This window comes from Triticum urartu, chromosome 3, assembly GCF_003073215.2.
Source record: "Triticum urartu cultivar G1812 chromosome 3, Tu2.1, whole genome shotgun sequence".
In the NCBI taxonomy this organism is placed as follows: Eukaryota; Viridiplantae; Streptophyta; class Magnoliopsida; order Poales; family Poaceae; genus Triticum; species Triticum urartu.
The window spans coordinates 57,058,536-57,073,172 of NC_053024.1; positions in this window are offsets into that span (position 1 = coordinate 57,058,536).

The window sequence follows — 14,637 nt, forward strand, 5'->3', positions numbered from 1 at the left end:
TCACTTGATTATGAATCACTTGATGCTTGCGAACCATGCCTTATGGGCAAGATGACTAAAACGCCGTTCTCCGGAACAATGAAGCAAGCAACAGATTTGTTGGAAATCATACATACTGATGTATGTGGTCCGATGAATATTAAGGCTTGCAGCAGGTATCATTATTTTCTGACCTTCACAGATGATTTGAGCAGATATGGGGATATCTACTTGATGAAACATAAGTCTGAAACATTTGAACAGTTCAAAGAATTTCAGAGTGAAGTGGAAAATCATCGTGACAAGAAAATAAAAGTTTCTACGATATGATCGCAGAGGTAAAATATTTGAGTTACGAGTTTGGCCTTCAATTAAAACAATGTGAAATAGTTTCACTACTCACGCCACCTGGAACACCATAGTGTAATGGTGTGTCCGAACGTCATAACCGTATTTTATTAGATATAGTGCGATCTATGATGTATCTTACCGATCTACCACTATCGTTTTGGGGTTATGCATTAGAGACAACTGCATTCATGTTAAATAGGGCACCATCTAAATCCGTTGAGACGACACCGTGTGAACTATGGTTTGGCAAGAAACCTAAGCTGTCGTTTCTTAAAAGTTTGAGGTTGCAATGCTTATGTGAAAAGTTTCAACCTGATAAGCTCAAACCCAAATCGGAGAAGTGCGTCTTCATAGGATACCCAAAGGAAACTGTTGGGTACACCTTCTATCACAGATCCGAAGGCAAGACATTCGTTGCTAAGAATGGATCCTTTCCAGAGAAGGAGTTTCTCTTGAAAGAAGTGAGTGGGAGGAAAGTAGAAAACTTGATAAGGTAATTGTACCTTCTCCCTTATTGGAAAGTAGTTCATCACAAAAACCTGTTCTTGTGACTACTACACCAATTAGTGAGGAAGCTAATGATGATGATCATGTAACTTCAGATCAAGTTACTACCGAATCTCGTAGGTAATCCAGAGTGAGATCCGCACCAGAGTGGTACGGTAATCCTGTTCTGGAAGTCATGTTACTAGACCATGACGAACTTGCGAACTATGAGGAAGCGATGATGAGCCAAGATTCCGCGAAATGGTTTGAGGCCATGAAATCTGAGATATGATCCATGTATGAGAACAAAGTTTGGACTTTGGTTGACTTGCCCGATGATCAGCAAGCAATTGAGAATAAATGGATCTTCAAGAGGAAGACGGACGCTGATAGTAGTGTTACTATCTACAAAGCTAGAATTGTCGCAAAAGGTTTTCGACAAGTTCAAGGTGTTGACTACGATGAGAGCTTCTCACTCATATCTATGCTTGAGTCTGTCCGAATCATGTTAGTAATTGCCGCATTTTATGAAATCTGGCAAATGGATAAACAAAACTGCATTCCTTAATGGATTTATTAAAGAAGAGTTGTATATGATGCAACCAGAAGGTTTTGTCAATCCGAAAGATGCTAACAAAATGTGCAAGCTCCAGCGATCCATCTGTGAACTGGTGCAAGCATCTCGGAGTTGGAATATACGATTTGATGAGTTGATCAAAGCATATAGTTTTATACAGACTTGCAGTGAAGCCTGTATTTACAAGAAAGTGAGTGGGAGCACTACATCATTTCTGATAAGTATATGTGAATGACATATTGTTGATCGGAAATAATGTAGAATTATTCTGTAAAGCATAAAGGAGTGTTTGAAAGGAGTTTTTCAAAGAAAGACCTTGGTGAAGTTGCTTACATATTGAGCATCAAGATCTATAGAGATAGATCAAGACGCTTGATAAGTTTTTTCAATAAATACATACCTTAACAAGATTTTGAAGTAGTTCAAAATGGAACAGTCAAAGAAAGAGTTCTTGCCTGTATTACAAGGTGTGAAGTTGAGTAAGACTCAAAGCCCGATCACGACAGAAGATAGAAAGAGAATGAAAGTCATTCCCTATGCCTTGGCCATAGGTTCTATAAAGTATGTCATGCTGTATACCAGATCTATTGTATACCCTGCACTGATTTGGCAAGGGGGTACAATAGTGATCTAGGAGTAGATCACTGGACAGCGGTCAGAATTATCCTTAGTGAAATAAGGATATGTTTCTCGATTATGGACGTGACAAAAAGGTTCGTTGTAAAGGATTACGCTGATGCAAGTTTTGACACTAATCTAGATGACTCTAAGTCTCGGTCTAGATACATATTGAAAGTGGGAGCAATTAGCTAGAGTAGCTCCATGCAGAGCATTGTTGACATAGAAATTTGCAAAATACATGTGGATCTGAATGTGGCAGACCCGTTGACTAAGATTCTCTCACAAGCAAAACATGATCACACCTTAGTACTCTTTGGGTGTTAGTCACATAGCGATGTGAACTAGATTACTGAATCTAGTAAACCCTTTCGGTGTTGGTCACATGGCGATGTGAACTATGGGTGTTAATCACATGATGATGTGAACTATCGATGTTAATCACATGGTGATGTGATCTAGATTATTGACTCTAGTGCAAGTGGGAGACTGAAGGAAATATGCCCTAGAGGCAATAATAAAGTTATTATTTATTTCCTTATTTCATGATAAATGTTTATTATTCATGCTATAATTGTATTAACCGGAAACATAATACATGTGTGAATACATAGACAAATAGAGTGTCACTAGTATGCCTCTACTTGACTAGCTCGTTAATCAAAGATGGTTATGTTTCCTAACCATGAACAAAAGTGTTGTTATTTGATTAATGAGGTCACATCATTAGTTGAATGATCTGATTGACATGACCCATTCCATTAGCTTAGCACCCGATCGTTTAGTATGTTGCTATTGCTTTCTTCATGACTTATACATGTTCCTATGACTATGAGATTATGCAACTCCCGTTTACCGGAGGAACACTTTGTGTGCTACCAAACGTCATAACGTAACTGGGTGATTATAAAGGAGCTCTACAGGTGTCTCCAAAGGTAGATGTTGGGTTGGCGTATTTCGAGATTAGGATTTGTCACTCCGATTGTCGGAGAGGTATATCTGGGCCCTCTCGGTAATGCACATCACATAAGCGTTGCAAGCATTGCAACTAATGAGTTAGTTGTGGGATGATGTATTACAGAACGAGTAAAGAGACTTGCCGGTAACGAGATTGAACTAGGTATTGGATACCGACGATCGAATCTCGGGCAAGTAACATACCGATGACAAAGGGAACAACATATGTTGTTATGCGGTCTGACCGATAAAGATCTTCATAGAATATGTAGGAGCCAATATGGGCATCCAGGTCCCACTATTGGTTATTGACCGGAGACGTGCCTCGGTCATGTCTACATTGTTCTCGAACCGTAGGGTCCGCACGCTTAACGTTACGATGACAGTTATTATGAGTTTATGCATTTTGATGTACCGAAGTTAGTTCGGAGTCCCGGATGTGATCATGGACATGACGAGGAGTCTCGAAATGGTCGAGACATAAAGATTGATATATTGGAAGCCTATGTTTGGATATCGGAAGTGTTCCGGATGAAATCGGTATTTTACCGGAGTACCGGGAGGTTACCGGAACCCCCCGGGAGCTATATGGGCCTTAGTGGGCTTTAGTGGAAAGGAAAAAGGGGCAGCCCAAGGTGGGCTGCGCGCCTCCCCTCTCCCCTAGTCCTATTAGGACAAGGAGAGGTGGCCGGCCCCCTCTCTCTCTTTCCCCCCTCAAGGAATCCTATTCCAACTAGGATTGGGGGGGGAATCCTACTCCCAGAGGGAGTAGGACTCCCTTGGCGCGCCCTCCTTGGCCGGCCGCCCCCCTCCCCTTGGCTCCTTTATATACGGAGGCAAGGGGGCACCCTAGAACACACAATTGATCAACGTGATTGTTCCTTAGCCGTGTGCGGTGCCCCCTGCCATCATATTCCACCTCGGTCATACTGTTGTAGTGGTTAGGCGAAGCCCTGCGTCGGTAGAACATCATCATCGTCACCACGCCGTTGTGCTGACGGAACTCATCCCCGAAGCTTTGCTGGATCGGAGCCCGGGGAGCGTCATCGAGCTGTACGTGTGCTAAGAACTCGGAGGTGCCGAAGTAACGGTGCTTGGATCGGTCGGACCGGGAAGACGTACGACTACTTCCTCTACGTTGCGTCAACGCTTCCGCAGTCGGTCTGCGTGGGTACGTAGACAACACTCTCCCCTCTCGTTGCTGTGCATCATCATGATCTTGCGTGTGCGTAGGAAATTTTTTGAAATTACTACGTTCCCCAACAGGCCCGTCGGAGAGCTCTCGCCGGTGCGCATCGAATGGGGGTTTTGGAGTGGCCAGTGGTGGTCGGAGGCGATGACGAGGAGCTTGGCCGAGATGGCGGGAGCTCGGGCAAACGCGTCGGCGGCGCTGCGGTGGGCAAGCAGGCGAGCTAGAGCGCTAGGGAGGGCCGCGGTGCGGTGAGTGCATTGGGCACGTCGGGCGGACCATTTGGTCGCCGCGGATTATTTAATTCTTTACTGTTTTCTTTTACTTAGCTTCTGTTTTGTTTTACTTTTAGTAGAAATTTAGTTTTATAAAAACATGATACTTGCACCTATATATCAAATTAGGCCACTGCCACAAAAAGTTTGGCACTTATTTAAATTAGTTTAGAATTTTTATAATTTTAAAAAACATTTAAACTATTGTTTTGGCCCTGCTTGAAATGTTTTAGGGCACTTAAGCACTTTATAAAATGTTGATTTCTCAACCATAATTATCTATGAATTATTTTCCACATGGTGAACATTTTTGTTTTCATGTTTGAAGAAATAATTTAGTTGACTTTAATTTTAGATTTGAAAATAGCTTTGATTTTTATCAAATGGCAATTTAGCTTAGTTGAACCTGATGACATGGCACCATTAGTGTGAGGTCATTGTAGCATGACACTGGAGGTGTTACACGCTGCAATTGCATGCCGGAGGTAGAGTTGCAACTGGGAGAAAAAGGTTTAGACCCCGAGTTGTGTGTCCATGGTGAGCTCGCTACTGGGACAAAAACTGGGCTGAGCCTCGGTTGCATATCAAGGATCGGCTTGCAGCTGGGACAAAACTGGGCCGGGCCTCAGTTGCATATCGAGGATGGGCTTGCAACTGGAACTTCCAAATTGCATGTTCGGGATGAAATTTCAACCGGGGACAAATATGGGTCGCACCCCCCTCCCTAGTTGCATATTGAGGTTGGATTTGCACTTAAAAAATGCAGACTCGGTTGCATGTTCGGGGTGGAGTTGCATTTGGAACAAAAATGTTACCCCCTCCATCAAAAAAGGTTGCATGTTAAGGATAGATTTGCAATTAGGACAACAACAAAAAATACAGGTCCATAGTTGAGGACTTCTGGTTGTGGAACCACGAAAAACGACATCTTTAGCGCACGATCTGCATACAGGATGCTCATTACTTACGTCGTAAGGCCTGGCTTGATGGGAGATCGGAGACCCCAAATAGAAAATAAGAGGAGAAGGCGTGGGTTAGCATGTGGAAAGTTCAAGTCCTGTCTAAGGCGATGGAATACTACGATTACGCAGATGAAAGCGGGCCAGCATGGATTGGGATGAAGAGAGGCCACGGGCGGTCGGACGGCAAGCTCGACGCCGCGGTGACGGAGAAGCGGCAGAAATGCGACGACAGTAGTTGGAAGGCCGTCGCCGCATATGGACCGGTGGTGGGGACGAAGCGAGCCTTCGAACGATCCGATGATTCATTTGACTTGCCGGTAGATAAAAGGTACAAGTGCAACTACTGGGAGGACCCTGCTTACGCGCTGATCCTGGAACTAAGCGGGGGAAGTAAAGCCATGACCGCCGCTCTCATCAATCAGAGCCAGCGCACCGTCAAGGAGCTCGAGGACTGGTGCGACGAGCTTCAGGCGGCGCGCAAAAGCAAGATGTAATTCGATTCTAGTATCTCTTCTCTTCTTTTTTTCTTTGGCGGAGAGGCGGACAATTTACACGCAGTACCTTTTAGTTTTCATTACGTCCAAGGAATTTATGTATGGAGTCTTTTTTTTCTTCTTATGTGCATGAAGTTTATGTACTAGTAGTATACAGTGTAGACGTTTTTGCGGTTTAAATTAAACAGCAAAAACATCTTACATTAGTGTGTTTTTGCAGTTCAAATTAAACTGTAAAATCGTCTTGCATTAGTTAGTGTATAGAGGGAGTATGGAATTTTCTTTTCTTTTGAACGAGTTTATGTATGGGAGTTAACTCACGAAAATTTCATCTCTAAACACACAAATACTACTACCCCAGTGTCAGGAATCCCTCGCTCTCTCTCACGAACTCACACTGACAGAGATGAACTCAGGATTTTTGCGTCGCGTAAGCCTTGCGACTTTTCTGTCTTTCTCATTCACTTCTTATTCTGTTACAGTGAAGGAAAACGGTGGCTGGTAGAGATCCTACCTCGGCGCCACGATCTGGCTCACGCTCGCGCCATCCCACGAGCACCAAGACCGGGTCCTAGCCCTACATGCATGGCACGCACAGAGCGGCTCATGCCTAACTGAACTTAACTAAAAATAAAGGAAATAAGGAAAGCAAAGCTACAGCTATCCACGACTAGATTAAGTTGCCAACAAATCACCCCCTAATCTTGTCGTCGTGGTTTTATTTCCTAAAGACTTCAATCATGCCGATCCTCCTCCTCAGCCCCTGGAACGCCAGTCGCCCAAGTCCCTTAGTCAGAGTATCAGCAAGTTGATCATTGGTTCGAACGTAGTCGATGTCGATCTTTCCTTCCTCCACGCACTCCCGAATGAAGTGGTACCGGATGTCGATGTGCTTGCTCCGCTCATGGAAGACAGGGTTCTTCGACAAAGAGATCGCCGATTTGTTGTCGACGAACAGTTTTGGCGGCACTGTCTCCTTGTCCAACATTTCTCCAAGTAGACGCGCCAGCCAAATTCCTTGACACGCAGCAGTGGTGGCTGCAACATACTCAGCCTCACACGAAGAGATGGCCACCACTCGTTGCTTCTGCGACTGCCAGCTTACAGGGCTCTCACCGAGGAAGAAGATGGTGCCCGTCGTGCTCTTCCGATCAACTATATCCCCGGCATGATCTGCATCACTGAATCATGTCAGCTTCGGCTCGCCAATCCCGCGCCTGAACTCGCATCCATACTCCAGTGTGCCTGCTATATAGCGCAGCAGATTCTTCACCGCAGCGTAGTGATCTGCGACAGGGGTCTCCATGAACCTACTCAGATAACCCACCGCGAAACTTATGTCAGGCCTAGTGTGCGTCAGGTACCGCAAGCCTCCGATGATACTCCGGTAGTACGTGACGTCCACTGCATCCCCGACGCCAACCTTGCTCAGCTTCAGTCTTGGTTGAATTGGTGTGCTGAGGGAGTTGCAGTCTGCCAGCCCAGCCCGCTCCAACAGCCGCTTTGCATATGCCGTCTGACAGAGTGTGATCCGGTCGCGCTCCTGGTGTATTTCAATGCCAAGGTAGAAACTGAGCTTGCCCAGGTCACTCATGCGGAAAAGCTTGGTCATCTGCTGCTTGAAGCTTGTGATCTCCTCCATGCTCACGCCAGTGATGATGAGATCATCCACATAAACCCCAACGAGCAACAGTGAACCTCCCGTGCCCCGCCTATACACGACGTGCTCTGACGGACAGCGTTCGAAGCCGAGTGTGATCAGACTGTCATCCAGCTTCGCGTTCCACGCCCTCGGAGCTTGGCGCAGACCGTACAAAGCCTTGCGGAGGCGCAACACCTTGCCTTCTTCTCCGGCCTGCACGTATCCCGGCGGTTGCTGCACATATACCTCCTCGAGCAGGTCGCCGTTCAAGAACGCCGACTTCACATCCATGTGGCGCACCTGCCAGTCGTGGTGCGCGGCGAGGGCGATCAGCAAGCACACCGAGTCCATCCGTGCGACCGGCGCGAACACTTCCTCATAGTCGATCCCTTGCCGCTGGACATATCCCTTTGCAACCAACCTCGCCTTGTGTTTGACCACGGCGCCCTGAGCATCCTTCTTTAGTTTGTACACCCACTTTAGCCCGATGGCGTGGTGCCCAGGCGGGAGCTGGCACAACTCCCAGGTGCGGTTGTCGACGATGCTCCGCATCTCCTCTTCCATGGCGTCGCACCACCCCTTCACAGATTTGGCCTCGTTGTATGACGCTGGTTCTTCTGCAGCTAGCAGATAGGAGTGTTGCTCTTCTTCCTCGGCAAATAGGACGTAGTCAGCCAGCTGTGTGTTCGGCTGCACTATGCCCTCCTTGGCTCGGGTGCGCATAGGATGCACGTTGACCGCTGCTGCTTGTCCAGCGCTCGTCTCCCAGCCCTGCTTGGTGGACTCGGGTGTTGATGGCGTTTGCATGCTCGAGGGTGTGGGCGTTGCAGCAGCCGCACAGGGTGACGCGGATGGCAATGGCGTCGTGGGCACCGCGTCGAATGTGTCCGTGGTGACCGCTGGCCAGTACGCCTCTTCGATGACGAACGAACCCTGAACAGGTGCTGGCTCTTCCGCTCCCTCGGGCTTGCTCCAGTCCCAAGCGGCCTACTCGTCGAAGATGACATCCCTGGAGACGTGCACCTTCCCTGTCGCCGGATGATACACCCGGTACGCCGCGGTACCGGGTTCATACCCGAGTAGTACCATCGGTTGGCTCCTATCGTCCAGTTTCTTTGCATTTGGGCGCGTCGTCTTGACGTGGGCGAAGCACCCACAAACGCTCGGAGGTGATGGACAGCAGGCCGCTTGCCGCACCATGCTTCGTACGGCGTCATCTTGGCCACAATCTTGGTCGTGGAGCGGTTGAGCAGGTACACAGCCGTGGTGACTGCCTCTCCCCAAAACTGCCCAGGGACACCCTTCGCCTTCAGGAGAGTGCGCGCCATGCCGACGAAGGTCTGATTCCGCCGCTCGACCACGCCATTTTGCTGGGGAGAGTAGGGAGCCGTAAGCTGTCTCTTCACCCCCTGATCCGCGAAGTACTTCCCGAGGCTGGCGGAGGTGAACTTGCCTCCGCGATCCGTGCGCAACGCCTTCAGACGGCACCCTGACTCAAGCTCTGTAGCTGCCTGAAACTGCTTCAAAACCGTTGCTGCTTCGTCCTTGGTCGCGAGGAGCCGCAGCCACATGAACCTGCTCTTGTCATCAACCAGCAGCAGGAAGTAGCGTTCCCCCCCCCCGGCGTAGGGGGAGAGATTGGGCCGCAGATGTCCGCGTGCACCAGCTCAAGCACCGCTTCCGCACGGTTCAGCGCCTGTTGCGGGAACGACGCGCGTCGCTGCTTGCCGGCGAGACATGCCTCGCAGACGCGGTCTGCCTCGTCGATCGGAGGCAGGCCACGCACCATTTCCTCGCGGGCGAGGCGATGCAGGGCCTGGAAACCGATGTGGCCGTACCGCGCATGCCACCGCCACGCGTCCTCGCCGCCGTGCACCGCCAGACACACGGGGCGCGCCGGGTTCAGGCGCAACACGTACAAACGCCCCTGTGTGCGCGGAGCCCGCGTGATCAGCCGCCCGTCCGGGTCTCGCAGTTCCAGGACGCCGTGGTTGATGCGGGTGTCGTAGCCGTTCTCGTCCAGTTGGCCGACGCTGATGATGTTGCTCTGCAACCTCGGGATGAAGTAGACTTCTGACAGAACGAGGTGCTCGCCCGTGCGGCTCTTGAAGAGGATCGTTCCCCTCCCCTCGATTTGCACCGCCGAGCCGTCGCCCAGCTTGACCGAGCCGTGCACGCCTGTGTCGAGGTCGGAGAAGATGTCCCTGCGTCCGGACATGTGGTTGCTGGCTCCCGTGTCCAGGAACTAGGACGTGTCGCAGTCCTCCCCTTCTGCAGCGGTGCGTGCCTGGGAGCGCTCCTCACTCAGCAGGACGTGCTCGTTGGCGCCCTCCGTGATGGAGAGCGCGCAGATGCTGGCGAGGAAAAGCACGGACTCCTTCGGCTCCTCCTCCGTCTGCGTCAGATTGACGCGTTCCTTGCGCTCGCGGCGAGGCTCGGGACAGTCCCTGGAGAAGTGATTCGCGTACTTGTTACAGTTGTAACATTTTACCTTGGACATGTCGCGACCACCCCCGGACTCCCGCCTGTTCTACTCGCCGCCACGTCCCGTGCCCTGCTGCTGCTTGCCCTTGTTCTTGCCGCCGCCGGAGTTGGAGCCCTGCCCCTTCTCCCTTTGTTTGGTGCGCGCGAGCCACTCCTGCTCCGTGAGGAGGAGCTCGCCGCCGTGGTTCGGGGTGGTGATGGAGCAGCGCTCGGTGGCCGATCGGAGTCGCCCGATCAGTTCCTCCAATGACATGCCGTTGAGGTCGAGCAGCGTCTCAATCGAGCACGCGATCTGGGCGTACTGCGTAGGTACCTCGCGCAGAAACTTCTGCACCACCTTGAGCTCGTCGACCGTGTCGCCGAGAAAGCGGAGGTTGTTGACTATGCCCGTAATACGCATGCCGAAGGCGTCAAGAGACTCACCCACCTTGAAGGCGATCTGCTCGAACTCCTTGCGCAGCCGCTGCGCCGTCGCCTCCCGCACGCGGTTCACACCCACGCGCATCATGCGGATCGCCTCCCACGCCTCGTGCGCGGTGTCCTTGACGGCGAGCACCGGCGTCATCTCAGGCGGCGCTGCCCGGATCAGGGCCGAGAGTGCCGCCATGTCTTCACGATCGCCTGGCTCGCCCGTGCTAGACACGGCCTCCCAGAGACCCTGCGCCTGCAGGTTGATTTTCATGACGAGGGCCCACTCGATGTAGTTCGTCGCCGTCAGCGTGGGGTAGACGATGTTGCTCCCGTAGTTGGAACGATCCTGCACCACGCGCTCGTGGACGATGACCTCGTTGCCGCCGCGCCTGACGACGCTATGGCCACGGCTCTGCCCGCGTGGCCGCGCCGCAGCCCCGTCCGTGTCGCCTGCTGTGCCGTGTCCTCCGCCCGGTCTGTCGGGTGGCGTCGACGGCGTGCGCGCGCCGCCGTTGGACATGGTCGCCCTGGATCGAAGGAGGCTCTGATACCAATTGTCAGGAATCCCTCGCTCTCTCTCACGAACTCACACTGACATAGATGAACTCAGGATTTTTGCGTCGCGTAAGCCTTGCGACTTTTATGTCTTTCTCATTCACTTCTTATTCTGTTACAGAGAAGGAAAACGGTGGCTGGTAGAGATCCTACCTCGGCGCCACGATCTAGCTCAAGCTCGCGCCATCCCACGAGCACCAAGACCGGGTCCTAGCCCTACATGCACGACACACACAGAGCGGCTCATGCCTAACTGAACTTAACTGAAAATAAATGAAATAAGGAAAGCAAAGCTACATCTATCGACGACTAGATTAAGTTGCCAACAAAGTTCATCGTATGGAGTTCTTTTCCATTGGGTTGGCTTCATACCGAGCTACCAACCGTGCTTGACGGACGCGCTGGTGGTGCACCCTACCTTACGAGTGAAATGCATAAAACTACCATAATAGTGTTATGATCAATGAAAAACCATCACTTTACAAATCACAACACTGGCCATTTTTAATCTCATTTTGACGTGGCAATTGCTCATGTGGCAGCTCGAGACAAATGGATGTTAACGTTTTGTCACAACCACCCACCCCCCCTGCCCTGCAGCCCCCACCCTTTGTCAATGCAACCAAAGGCTTCCTCCCTCGCCGTCCACACAGGCTTCCTCCTTCACCGCCCCCAAAACCAGCTGACGGAGAAGAGAACTCGCGGTGTGGCTGTACATGTGTCTCTTTCCAAAACTCCTCGTCCAGCTACGATGTGCTCCGCTAGGGGATCTGACGTCTGAAGTGGAGGAACGTAGGAGCGGGGTGGAGGAAAGGCCGGTCCCTTTGCTGGTGGAGCTGCCTCTATGTGAGTTGCCAGCCACATGTGCAGGATGAAAGGATGTCAGTCGCCGCAACCCTCACCTGAGCCTTGGCACCACCCATGCATACCCGCAGATTTTGGATCCGACGGATTTTTTGAGCTACAAAACTTTTTTATTTATAAATTGAAGAGAATCTAGGATGACATGAGCCTTTTTCCTTCTAGTGCATGTGGGGAAGAAGGTTAGAGGAACCATTTTTATGCCATGCTGATTTTTACAAAAATAGCATGATAACTTAAATACACGACAATTGTTCGTTATTACTTACTCCCTCCATTCCTAAATATAAGTCTTTTTAGAGATTCTAATATGGACTACATACGGTGCAAGATGAGTGAATCTACACTCTAAAATACGTCTATATTCATCCGTATGTAGTCCATATTCAAATATCGGGAACGGAGGGAGCATAGTACAGTCCATCATAGAAATAGACGTCTTGGTTATGTATATGCATGAGTGATGTGATGACTACAAACAAACAAAAATTGCATCCATAAGTGAAGGGAAACTGTTTGTTTCAACCGGCTGATTTCACAGCTCGCTAAGCCGCTCACTATGCTCACCACGTGTTCATTGAGCCCACTCACCCCCCGCGGACCACCCCATCCTTATGTCGAGTGGCACACGAAACCACCGATTCCTTATCTCTTTTCTTATATCCCCTTCGTCTCCATCGCCCCTCTTTCCCACTGCTCCTCGCTAACTCCTCGACATGGATATGTTTCTCCTTTTCTCTGCCGCTACTGCTACTGATGTGAGAGAAACCCGGCCGCGGCGTCTGGGGTGCCGGGCTGCAAATGGGCAGCCGCTCTCCGGTCGCTGCAAGGGGTGGACACCCGTGCTGCAAGGCGGGCTCGATGCGGCGAGCACCGCCAGGAGATGCAATGGATCGTGTGGCGCTGGGACGGTGACCATGGAGATTGGCCGGCGGAGGCGCTGCAACTCCGACGATGCTGCCTTCAAGCTGTTGGGGAGCACTGCGGGTGTTGCAATGGAGCAACGTTGGGCCGCTGGAAACATAGTCGGTGCTTTAATGAAGCCTCGTCGGAGTTGAAGTGGAGCTTCACCGGACGCGTCGGTGGTGTGTTGGAGCTCTGTCAGGGCTCCAATGGAGCTTTGTCGGACGCTATCAGTGTTGTGTTGGAGCTTTACCGGACACCGGCGGTGCGCATGAAAGCTGCACGCCAACGGTGCACCATGAAATCTGCAATGGTGGTTTTGCTAGGGTTCAGCAACGCTGCATTGAAGCAGTCACACGCCTACTACTACCATGGTGTTGTTGTGATCCAACGGCCATCAGTATGCTCATCGGACGGCTGCGTAGCCGGATGATTAGAAAAATCATACGGCTGATTCATAGCAATCGCTAATAAATGAAGGAAAACACTATCAATCAGCCGGCTGAAAACTCATCGCGCGTCCACCGCCTTTTCTATGCTACACGTGTCCCTGTGGGCCTCACCAACCTTATGTTCTCCCATTTCTCAGTCGTATCGCATTCTCTTTTTTTTTCTTGTCATGGCCGGCCATGGCAGAGTGAAGCTCACGCGCTCTGCAGTTTGGCCGCGCAGCCATGGTTAGGATGGCTGGGGCGAGATGTGTGGTGCCGAGCGAGGTAGGAAGGGCCCGGCGCGAGCTTGGGCTTCTCCACAGTCATTGCCATGGCGGCCGAACTTGGACGTGCAAATGTTTCTTTTAACAAGGTCTTTTACTGTGAATTTTTGCAGCATCAGTGTTGTTGTGAATGGTGAGGAACAATGGCTGTGCTCCTGTGATATGCACCAGCAACAACGGCGTTTTCTTCACATCTTTTCATTGCAAAATTTCTGTAGCATTACCTATGTTGCGAAAGTTGTTCCGCGACATCGCCAATGTTGCAAAAATGTGAAGACGGAAAAATATATGCAACATAACCTCGGTTGCAAAACTCATTTCACAACATCATCTATGTTGCAAAAGATGAACATGATGACAGACGATTTTTTTTCCTGGAACACAACCTTGCAAATAAAATTTCTGCAACATGGTATTTGTTGAAAAATAATGCTTAAGGAAATAACACGTCAAGCTAAAAATATGCTTTGGGTGGTTTTGCAACCAAGCCGATAGGCTTGTTGCAATTTGAGACACGTTTGAGGAGATCTGACGGTTATTTTTGAGTTAATCGGATGGCCTCGAAGGCGGGCGGATGTTTTCGTTCAATCCACCGGCCGACGCGTAGCGTCACCTGATGAAGCTATGTACCTAGGGTAGGGTCATGGACCTGTCCCAACTGCCCTATCCAAGGACATCTCTAAAAGAAATCACCTTTCAATCGACTTGGAGGTGTTCCACTCGACAGACTTGAAGACACTCGACCAAAAAGCAATCACTCGACCAAGATCCAACCACTCGACGGCCAGGAGACCTAAAGTCACTCCGCACGCTAACGGTCGGTCATTAAATAGCTTTTATGGTCATCATAGCACTTTATTACTAGCGTTACCAGTAACGCCCCGCCTTAATGTACATTGAGCCCTTTGTAACGTGGGCTGGCCGGGGTCCTGGCGCACTCTATATAAGACACCCCCCTCCTCCGAGACAAGGGTTCGCACCTCTGTAACTCATACTCACATAATCCAGTCGACCGCCTCTGGGCTCCGAGACGTAGGGCTATTACTTCCTCCGAGAAGGGCCTGAACTCGTAAACCTTGTGTGCTTACAACTTCTCCATAGCTAAGATCTTGCCTCTCCATACTTACCCCCCTACACTACTGTCAGACTTAGAACCACGACAGTTGGCGCCCACCGTG